The sequence below is a fragment of the Colobus angolensis genome, unplaced genomic scaffold (assembly GCF_000951035.1).
Source record: "Colobus angolensis palliatus isolate OR3802 unplaced genomic scaffold, Cang.pa_1.0 Scaffold106, whole genome shotgun sequence".
In the NCBI taxonomy this organism is placed as follows: Eukaryota; Metazoa; Chordata; class Mammalia; order Primates; family Cercopithecidae; genus Colobus; species Colobus angolensis.
The window spans coordinates 250,617-263,016 of NW_012111586.1; the positions used below are offsets into that span (position 1 = coordinate 250,617).

The 12,400-nt window shown below is 38.9% G+C and overlaps 1 protein-coding gene across 1 annotated transcript in view; it reads right to left on the reverse strand.

The window, feature by feature from the left end:
- Positions 1-12,400, reverse strand: part of FOXJ3 (forkhead box J3) — a 163,308-nt gene that overhangs the window by 149,917 nt on the left and 991 nt on the right. The gene's annotated exons all lie outside the window — the stretch shown is intronic.

The window sequence follows — 12,400 nt, forward strand, 5'->3', positions numbered from 1 at the left end:
ATATGTAACAAACCTGCACGTTATGCACATGTACCCTAGAACTTAAAGTATAATAATAATAAATAAATAAATAAACGAGATTTAAGAAATATAACAACCAAATGCAGTGTATATACCTTATCTGGATCTTGAGTCAACTAAAAACCAACTGTAAAGAGATGTTTTTAAAGAATCAGGACATTTTATTATGAACTAGATATTAGATGACACCTAAAAATATTGTATATTGTCTACTGTATCATCAGATACAATGATGGCATGGGTTATATAATATCTACATTTTCTTAGAGATGCATACTGACATAGGGATGAAAAGACAATGTCTATGATTTTCTTTGAAATACTTAAAGAAAAAAAGATATTTGAGGCATATGTGGCACCTATTTTAATTTGATGAATCTCAATGATGGGTAAACGGGAGGTTCTTCATATTTCATATACTTCTGAATATACTCAAAAGGGCAGTTGGACTAAACTTGTTTGGTGTTAGTTGCTCAACAATAGTAACAGATAATTAATTATTTTTCTTTCTCAGATTTCAGGAAGCTAAGGATGACTAGTACTTCTGAGAAAACAGCCTAGACTCAATCAGAAGACAACGGGCATTCGTTAGTTAGCTCTACTAATAGGAAATCTCTCTGAATCTACTCAAAGAACTTCTTGTAAATTAAGATGAGAACTGAATATGAGCCAAGAGAGTGACTCAGCTGCTAAAAAGAAACAAAATGCAATCTTAGGCTTCATCAGAAGAACAGTATCCAGAAAAGGAGTGTAACAGTACCATGTACTCCTCACTAGTTAGTTCACAACTGGAGTATTGTATTCTGGGGGTTTTTTGTTTTGTTTAAATATAGAATTTAAAAACCATCACCTATGGAGGGAAACATGTTCTGTTTTGAGCACCACATTTTAAGAACACTTACAGGACAGAATCCTTGGAAGGAGGGATATCAAACTAGTGAGGGATCAGAAACCAAATGTCAAGTGTATAATGACTGAAGAAACTGGGTGTTTCTAGCCTTCCACCTCACCTCTACCATACAGACCAGTGTGTAATATTTTCCAGAGGATTTCAAGAGTTGTTAATGCATACTCCATAATTACAGAAGATTGAGATAAACACTTTCTTTCCTCTAAATGACTTAGAGTGTTCAATATCCTAAAATGCTTTAACATCCATGAAAATGATGATCAGTATTTCTCAAATATGACCATTCATTAACAAATATTTATTCAGCACTAATTATTAGCCAACCACTCCTCCAGGTGCTGGGGATACAACAATGAACAGTTTTAATATCCTGAAGGATAGTCTGGGGAACAACCAAGCTGGGTCTCTATTCCTCTAACTCGCATTGTGCTTCCTCATTTCTAAGTCTTTGACTATGCTCTCAGCCTTGAATGCTCCACGTTTAATCTTAATCCAAACACTATCTCATCCACGAAGCTTTTTTCATCATCATAAGCAAAAACACTCCCTCTTCTCAGTAAACCCATAGCTCTTAGTATCTGTACCCATTTCTTGCTAACAGACTATGCCTCTTAATTACCTTTGGATCTCTCACAATATCTAGGACAGTGTCTTGCATGCACAGGTACTCAAGAGATATATGCTGGACAATCACCTTCAAATAATTGAATAATCTTGTGAAAGAAGGCAGACTAGGTCTCTACTGTTCCACAGGAAGAACTAAGAAAAAGAGATGACATTAGATGCAAATTCTGCCTCAATTACAACTAACAACAAACAGGTTACCTTACAGCTATGAGTGACCAAAGGTGTTCTAAAAGTAGCCGAATGACTATATATCAAGTGTTTTTAGCAATCTATTTCACTGATCTGAATGATTAACTCTTAAAATTCTAGGAACCACTATATACGTATATAAAAACATATATAGTGCATTATATTATATATTATATAAAGTGTGTATATATAGTATATAGTGTACATACAGTGTATATATAGTATATATAGTGTGTATATATCACTGTATTAGACAAAACTATCTGTAGTAATATTAAAATTCTTAAAATTGTTTAAATATGCAACATCTTTTATTAGTACAGTGATGTATCGCTTAACAGGGATACTTTCTAAGAAATGTGTTAGGCGATTTCATCGCTGTACAAACATCAGAGTGTACTCCCACAAACCTGGATGGTAGAGCCTACTACACACCTAGGCTACATGATACAGCCTATTGCTCCTAGGCTACAAGCTTGAATGGCATGTTACTGCACTGAATATGGTAGGCAACTGGAATACAAAAGCATTTGTGTATCTAAACACAGAAAAGGTACAGTAAAAATACTGTATAAAAGATGGTATGCCTGTATAGGATACTTATAATGAATGGAGCTTGCAGGACTGGCAGTTGCTCAGAGTGAGTGAGTGATGAATGACTGTGAAGGCCTGGGACATTACTGTACACTACTGTAGACTTTATAAACACTGTACACATAGACTACATTAAATTTATTTTTTTAATTACACTACAAGATTGTGATGGCTTTGAGGTCACTAGGCAACAGAAATTTTTCGGCTCCATTATAACCTTAAGGGACCACCACTGTATATACATATATGTGCCCCACAGTTGACCAAAACATCATTATGTGGCACATGACTGTATAATGGTTATATAATAATGCCTATTACGTGTCACGCACAGTGTTAAGAATAGAGGATAAGAGACAAAAAGACACTGTCTCCATCCTGTAAGAATCAATACAATGTTGTTTGCTTATGTTCCCAAAGCAAACCTGATATAAATCTGAATGCCCAGGTCATCTACCTGAGTAACAAATGCTCCTCAGATGACGAAATTTCTTAGATTTTCAATATTCTGCAATCAGAGAAATAACTATGAAGCCATCAGCTTCCCTTAAAGCCATCTATTCACATCCCTAAATCCATTAAGTTCTTTGAACTAGCTACTCATTCTGCCTTTCTAGTCAAAAAGTAGAAAACAGAAGAAATCACAGGATACTTTCAGATGCCAAGGACATCTCTGATTTTTCTCCCAAACTAAAAGCTGTAGTCTTTGCTGGCAGGGACCCTGCCTTAGTCGTGTCCCCAGTATTTAGTACTGTGCCCAGAACACAGCAAAAGAGTGAACAAATGAGCAAGCAAATGAGTAAGGGACATGAATGAGTCCAATGTACATGGATGAAAAACAGTGCCTTAAAGAAGCTCTAACCATTTGTTTCTTTATTAGAAATCTGCCAAGGAATGGAAGCATATAAGTGGATCCATAAGTTAGTTTTCAGGAGTTAAATTGGAGTGCTATTTCTAGGTCATTTATTGATAAATAACTACTGTAAGTAAACTTAAGGTCCTGCTTGCCTCTAGGGGACTAAAATTAATTTCTTGATTAGCAGAGCTAAATGACCAAATTAGAATGCAAAGAAAAACCCAAACCACTTAATACACTCACAACTTGATCCATAAGATAATCAATAACTTATCAAACTGATTTGTTAACAAACTGCGTAGAAAGCAAAACAATTTCATAGCATCAAGTGTTTAAACTGCTCTTCAAAAGTCCTAAAATCAGGCCGGGCACTGTGGCTCACACCTGTAATCCCAGCACTTTGCGAGGCGGATCACATGAGGTCTGGAGTTCCAGATGAGCCTGGCCAACATGGTGAAACCTCGTCTGACTAAAAATACAAAAATTAGCCAGGCGTGATGGCGGGCGCCTGTAATCCCAGCTACTTGGGAGGCTGAGGCAGGAGAATCGCTTGAATCCACGAGGTTGAGGTTGCAATGAGCAGAAATCACGCCACTGCACTCCAGCCTGGGAGACAGAGTGAGACTCCATCTCAAAAAAAAAAAGTCCGAAGATCCACATTTTTCCAAATTCTCACTTGAACCATAAAAATCAAACTGTATAGGTTTTGAGTACAAAAATGATATATGGTCACTGCAGAGAGCTTAGAAAATATATACAGGTTCAAAGAAGAAAATTTAAATTACCCATTACGATGCATTCTCTCCCAGTCTTTTTTTCTATGCAGATATAACTTCTTTATATACTGTTACTCTTCCTAACCACCAGGCAACAGACAACACATCTCCCACTGTGGCAGTAAACTAGGCATCCTTAGTAGAATCATGCTCCAGGGATACTTTCTCAATGTCTAAATTTTACAGATGTGTACTTACATAAAACAAGACGAATCTGCTATTTAAAGTTTCCCTTAACTCCTGAATTCTACAAAGATAAAGAATGCAGATTCAAGTAAAGATGCTTCCAATGACTAGAAATAGACCTAAATTTAACAAGGGAAGAAACTGCTCCCATTGGTTTTATGTACCCTAAGTCTGATATTATCATATGTTCTGCTCCAAGTAGGCCAGGTCCTTTGTGGTCTGTAACCTTCCATTTTTACCTCAAAAATCCAGAGTAAGTTCCTCACCAAAACTTTGTCAGTTTTATACTAAGAGTACGAAACAAGGAGAATGCAGGGTCTGAGTTCCAGTGTCTGCTCCACTACTAAATAACTGAGTGGCACTAAGTCTTAGCTTCTATCTCATTTTCTCCATTTGTCAATAGGAATATCACTATTAACACATATCACAAGGCTGTTTTATATGGCTCCAAAATCCAACAGATAAATACTTTTGAAAAAATATTATTCAAATGTAAGGTGGAAATCTTTTGAAAATACACATCCCCTATAATAATATAAAACACAACTTCCTCTGATATACAAAGGTGCCATTTCTGATGTTGATGGCTACCCACGTATACAAAGTGGGACAATACCATCAACAGTTCTGAACACAGGGTAGACAAAGTATCATAGACTCACAGACTCAACTACCCTAGCAGAAAGACACATCATGTATCATTCACCTCCTGCCATGACAGTCTGCTCCATCTTCATTCAGAAAGGTCAGCCTGACCCTGATTGCTGCATGTTTGACCGTTGTGCCTGTAATTACCCAAAATTTGATGGCCAAGCCACAGAAACTTTTTAAAGTTAACTTTAATAATTTAATAAGCACCCATGTACCCACCAGCCAAAATCTAGAATCTTTATGATAACCTACTTCCATCATATTGCAATCCCCTCTCTGTAAGCAAACAAAATTTGCAACAGTTAGTGAGTTCTAGCAGTCTTTCCTTTATTATCCATTCCTCTCACAAATCTGTTTCAACACAATAGTACTAATTAGAAACAAGGGCTATTGATGGTGTCAAAGGTCAGGCCCCAATCTTAAAAAAAAAGATGATTCCAATTTACAAGGTTTTTAATAAGGTCACACGGGCACCATACTCCACCAATCAATCAGAAGATCAATCTTATTTCCTCAGTAACCACTATACCACTGAGGAGGACTCTAGGTAGGAGAATTCCATTAGAACTTTTTGTTTTATACTGCAGGTGAAAACTGACTGAAAGTCAGTTTACTGGGTATAGTCTCCTTGACACAGGCCAACTCTATGGAATCTATAGACTCTCTACATTGATTTGAAGACAATGAAAAACAGACATCATGCAGTTTCTGGATAGACTCTCTAAAAAATCCCACCCAGGATGGGCCTGATGGCTCACGCCTGTAATCCTAGCACTTTGGGAGGCCAAGAAGGGAGGAAGAGGCCAAGAGTTCAAGACCAGCCTAGGGAGCCAGTACAGTCAGATCTTGTCTGAATTAAAGATAAAAAAATAAATTAGCCAGATGTGGTGGTGTGCACCTCTAGTCCCAGCCACTTGGGGAGCTAAAGGCAGGAGATTACTTGAGCCCAGCAACTGGAGGTTGCAATGAGCTCTCATGGAGCCACTATACTCCAGCCTGGGTGACACAGCGAGACCCTGTCTCAAAAAAATAAAAATTCCCACCCAAAGACCCAGTCATCTTCAAATTGTTAGCATTCAATTCAGAACAGAGTTCTCTAAGCCTATGTTCTAAAAACAGTTCCTCTATTGCACCCTAAGTTTGAGTCCCACTCTACAAATATTAGTCTTGTTACAGACTATTTCATCAATTGATGATGGGAAACAAGTCAGACAGTGTGGTATTAATGTAGGTCCAATTACATCAAAATCAAATCGCTTTAGATTCATGGTAAAAATTCTTAAAGCAACCAAGTGGCTTAGTAATTATTAGAAACTAGGCCTTTATTAATAGTCTCAAAGTCAAAGCTCTTATTTAATATGGTCCTAATTATCTCATATCACATATTCATACTTATCCTTTTTATTATTATTATTTTATTTTGAGACAGTGTCTCACTCCCTTGCCCAAACTGGAATGCAGTGGCAGGATCTCGGCTCGCTGCAACCTCAGCCTCCCAGGTTCAAGCGATTCTCCTGCCTCAGCCTCCCAAATAGCTGGGATTACAGGCACCCACAACCATGCCCAGCTGATTTTTGTATTTCTAGTAGAGAAAGGGTTTCACTATGTGGACCAGGTTGGTCTCAAACTCCTGACCTCAAGTGATCCGCCTGCCTCGGCCTCCCAAGGTGCTAGGTTTACCGGCATGAGTCACCGCGCCAGGTCACCTTTCCTATATTTTATCTTGTTATAGTACTAAAGTTTGACACTGTATGAGTCTCGTTTCCTTTTTGTTTCATCTGTTTTGTCCTGATCCCACAGAAGAATAACAGCCATTTTGAAAGACATCACATTTTCAGGTTATCAGTTGATATACATGTCAAACAGAATGGCAGCCAAAGGTATCTAACTACAAAAGATTACTTAAAATACGCAGAATATCATTGTTATAAATATAAAAACAACATCTGGTTCCATATAACAAAGCTATTTCCATATCCCAACAGATGGCCCACAGTAATAATGCTCTGCTGATCTGGTTATAACAAATTCTATTAAATCAAAAATCCTGTACAGCAGATGCCTTTTCCAATTTCAGAGTAAGTCAATCTCTTTAACCAAAACACTATGCTTTGGTTCTTATTTGTGCACTAAAATCACGTTACACCAATTAAGATGGTCAAATTTTGTGACAGTTGTTATAAAATGCCACTGTTTTCTGGGTTTTGGAGTGGAAGAGGTAAAGAGTAACTCCCTCCAGGACTGAAAGGCTAACTGTTCAAAATGGAAAACAAAAATTCACAGTTAAAGGAAGGCTGAGGAGAGAGGTAAAAGTGAGCTTTAGCTGTCTCGAGCCAAGGTTTCTGAATAGTGGCAATGTGGAAAGCTACGTGACTAACAAAGCCAACAGTGAAGATCAGTGAAAATAATGTAATTTCTGAGCTGAGAAGCTTTAAGCAGGGTCAAACAAAAAAATGTCTAAACAACATGTATCTTTGTACGCTGTAGTGTTAAGTCCACTTTTAACAGAAAAGTGGATGTGATGTCAACTTAAAATTGCGATTTAACTGTTTCCCCAACTACATTCAAAATCAAATCTTCATATTCTGGTCATGCCCTTACTTGAAATATTATCCTCTATTAATTCATAACACAGTAAACAGAACAGTGTAGTGATTAACAGCCACGGAGTTCCGAAAATAGACGGCAAGAGTTCAAATCCTGGCTCTTTCCATTTCAAGCTATGTTCCCTTAGTCAAATTACTTAACCTCTCTGCCCATTTCCTCACCTGTGAAACTACCATCTTCATAAAATTTACAACTAAAATAAATTTATAAAATCTACAATATATTTATAAAATATATTCATAAAATTTATAAAATATTAAGGGTTTTAAGATATGGATAATGAATGTAGAGTACTTAGAACACTTTTAGGCCTATAGTAAGGCCTCAAAAAATGTTAGCTATTATTATCATTATCATCACATGAACTCCATGAAAGTTCTGAAAGAAAAGAAATATGAAATGATTTGTCTAAAACGCAGAACAAACAAGTGGCAGAATCCAGGGAAAAAAAGTCTTCATTTTAAGTCCGGAAGAAAATCAGTGGGCTGAGTACAGTGGCTCACGCCTGTAATCCTAGCATTTTGGGAGGCCAGGGTTAGCGGATCACTTGAGTCCAGGAGTTCGCGACCAGCCTGGGCAACATAGCGAAACCACTTCTCTACAAAAAATACAAAAATTAACTGAGCATGGTGGTGCGCATCTGTAGTCCCAGCTACTTGGGGGGGCTGAGGTGTGAGGATCACTGGGGCCCAGGAGGTTGAGGCTACAACGAGCCATGATCACGCCATTCCCTCCAGCCTGGGCAAGAGTGAGACCTTGTCTCAAAAAAACAAAAAAAAGTGATTCTTTGAGTAAATACATTTTCCAGTCCCTCTAAGTCTCCAGGAGATTACATGAGAATGCTTTAAGTTAAAACAGCAGCATAGACTAGTGGAAACAGCACAGATATGAACTAAGAAGACCCACTTGCTCCACCAATTACTTAGGTGTACAACCCTAAGCAGGTCACCTAAACTTCAAATTGCTCATCTTAAGATGTTCTGACTTTATCACAGGGTTGTTGAGATCAAATGAGAGAATGTATGAGAAAATGTATATAAACCAATAAAACACTATATGAATGTTCAAGGGCCGTGTCTTATTCATCTTTATATCCCCAATGCCTAGCAAAATGCATGGCAGAGGTTATAATCTAAAAGGCGGCCATGTGAGGGGTTGGCAGGGCGAAGATTCAATGAAAATGGGGAGGAGTTTAAAAGAATTAACAAACTTAGCCAGGCGCGGTGGCTCACACCTGTAGTCCTAGCACTTTGGGAGGCCGAGGCAGGCAGACCACTTGAGGTCAGGAGTTCAAGACCAGCCTGGCCAACATGGTGAAACCTCGTCTCTACTAAAAATGCAGAAATTAGCCAGGGATGGTGGTGCATGCCTGTAATCCCAGCTACTGGGGAGGGTGAGGTAGGAGAATCGCTTGAACCTGAGAGGCAGAGATTGCAGTGAACCAAGATGGCGCCACTACGCTCCAGTCTGAGCAACAGAAACTCCATCTAAAATAATAATAATAATAATAAAAGAATAAGAAACTCAAATGCCCATCAACTAAAGCAATGGATATCAACATAGTATATCCATAGAGTGGAATAATATTTGGCAATAAAAAGGAATGAAATACTGATACATGCTACGTGGATGAGCCTTGAAACATATGCTAAGTGAAAGAAGTCAGACATAAAAGACCTTATGCTGTATGAAATGCCCACAACAGGCATTTGGAATTATCAACATCTCTATAAGATGTTAGGTACATTAGTGGCTGCCTGGAGGTGGGGGTATGGGGAGTGACTGCTGATGGGTACAAAGCTTCTTTTTGAAATGCTATCCTAAAGACGACTGTGGTGACGGTTGTACAACTCTGTGAATACACTAAAAACCACTGACTTGTATACTTTAAATGTGTGAATGAAATGGTATGTGAATTATATTTCAAGAAAGCTTTTTTTTTTTTAAGAGTAATAAAAGTTTAAGGAGAGAGGCATTAAAGTATAAAATCACTGGCTTTGGAACATAAGTTTGTTTCTTTTTTAAAGGAAATACTAAGAATTACCATACCAGATCCTAATGTCTCTACAAATCCTGTGAAAGACAAATCTGGCATCTATTCTTACCCTTCCTTTCAAATTTATCTCTAAAGTTACAAATTATCTCCTCTGGTTTCATTCAATTGTCTTTTCATTGTAGCCACTGTTTCTGAACTTCTACTCTGCATTTGAAACTGTCAAACCCCCCCCCTTGTAGAAAATCTTCCTTGGCTTCTGTGAAACTGATGCACTTTCCGGTTCTTCTCAGAATGCTATCAGCCTATTACAGGACCCAAAATTCCAAACCTCAAAGCTCTCCTTTCATTCTACTACTATCCTCCCAACATACATCTACTGATGTGTTTTACCACCATCTATATTCCTGGTCAGTGCAAAATCTACCTTTCATCTAACTGTTCATTGTATATGGAAATAATTACATGCATAAGGTTAAGTAACTTGCCCAAAGTCCCTTCTGATTTTAATACCTTATTATGAAGATTTAATGAAGTAAACACATGTAAGGCGCTTCTAGAACTACATGTGCCATACAGTAAGTAAACGTTAGCTATTATTTTTTTCCTACAACTACTATCTTATAACACACCCTCGTCATCTTATTCCTAAAATTCTCCATGAGCATTCTAATCAGTCTCTCCACTCTCAAGACACTCAACTGATACAAAAACCTTCCTCAGGAACAAGATGCACCATCTTACTCTCATTCTTTAGAATCCATTGTGGTACCGTATCAAACTAAACCCTCTACCTTGAAAGATCCTCCACCAATACCTCCTCACCAATCCTAAACTCATTTATTATTCTTTACCAACACAGATGATCTGACAGTCAAGCTCCTTGATATCATTTGTACACTGCCACTTCTCTCACTGCACAGGCCCCTTCGCTCTCCTGAAATACATCTCTTCCCCTTTGGAAATTTGTATCTTTCTCAAATGTCACTTACACTTTTGACTTTGGTTGTACTGTTATCCCAAGGAGAAGTCCAATGTAGTTTGGTAATTCTGAATAATGTACATGTTTCCCCAACAGAAAAAACAACTCTGTTCTTTCCATATAAGTTGAAGCTTTCCAAGAGACCACATTTCTTATTTGTCTCTTCATACAGACTACTTCACACATAGATAACATGGAACTTTACAGAAGTACACAAATGCTGACTTACCTAAAAAAAAAAAAAGCCTCTGTATCAGAACAACATTCTCTATTTTCCACTGCCCCACCCATACTTAGCATAATGAAAGCAGACAGAATCTAAAATCTGTATTTAAATATTTTCATTCTACATAGAACGAAAGGGAATATACCAACTGTACCAGATAAAAGTGAAAAAAAGTCAAAAATATACTCAAAGAATGTACAATGTGAAAAACAAAGAGAGAATTCAGGCCACTTTGGAATCTAGTAAGTGACTTCGAAACATTAAGATTTTCTATTTTACACAAACTAATGAACAAAAAAGAGCCAAAATAAACAAGTTCTAGCCTCATCCAAAAAAAAAATCTAATGAAAGCATGAGAAACTTCCCAGCTTTGTCCTCAGCAGCACAAAACCAAGAAGATTCACCTCAATTCTGAGACACAAAAGCAAAAAGAGAAATCCTATTTAAGAAACTAAAACATTTAATCACATCTATATAATATATGCCACTCAGGAAACGAGAGAGGAGTTACTGCTTTTCTTTAAATATTTGCTAGGGACCAGGGGGAATAGGTTTCTCTCACTGTTACTGCGGGAACAATCTGTGGTCTCAAAAGAGCCAAACAGAAGATGAAAACCCTAATCTGGAAGAGACGTTAAGAAAAAAACTACTCAAAACATGTTTCAAACCAGTTTCAAAAAAGAGAGTGCAATGGGTTACTCAACAGAGTAAGAGGAAAAGTGAAGTAAAAGCTTCTACAAAATAAGTGACTAGGTGAAACTAGTGCTGCCTTGTGAGAAAAGGAGCTATGCATATAACGCTCCTATGACATCACGCTCTTTCACTGGGAAACAAAACGGAGGAAAACAAACACAAATAAATCTCAGAAAAAGACCAAAAAGGTGCCCACCAATCTCTAACTCCTTCAGGAATTACAGTGAATGGCTCTAACTCACTCAGGAATCCAACTAGGGACAACACAGACGTGGAATGCACCAACACGGAATAGTAAAACCTTTGCTCACCAGACACACAAAAGGTAAAATAGAGAAATGAAAACTATATACCTGAATGCATCCGTAGCAAGCGCTTATTCTCTATGATTAATTAACAGAGAAAAGAATAAGAGCAGCTAATGGAGGAGGAGAAAAAATGTTAATGAAACTAAGCCCTGCTATGTCCCCTACTGGCCTCAATTTCAGAGTACAACTCTTCATTCTTCATCTAACCAACAGTCGGCCTCGGCAAAGCAAACTGACCCTAACACCTTCCATGCTACCCGGAGGAAATCACAGAGGAAAAACCATCCCGTTAACCTCCCTCCTCACCAGCTGCAAAAATGGAGCTGGGAGGGGGGGCGGGAGACACTCTACCACGTGGGCAGGATGCAACACACACAGGACAGCAACACGTCCGCATGGAACGTCTGCCTTTGCCCTAATCCCAGCAAAGGACACAGACACAGGATGGGCGGGAACGCAGGCACCCTCGCAAAGGCCTCCTCACCCCAAAGGGCCACCCCGAGGCGTGAGGTACAGCCCTCCCGGCCGGCAGAAAAGCGCCCCCAAGCTTGAAGGGAAGAAGCCGCAGACTGCCGGGTCCGGGGGCTAGCCCCGGCCAGGGGACAGGTCATGGATGGAAGGAGACAGTCGCTGCCCTCGGACTAGGCGCCCCCGGGATCCACGGCTGGTTCCCCGGGGCCCCGCCTGGGGGAGGGGCGGGAAACGCGGAGCCGCTGCTTCCCGGCTGAGGGGCAGCAGCAGCTGAAGAGAAGCGCCGCGGGGGAGGGAGGGACCCAGCCCT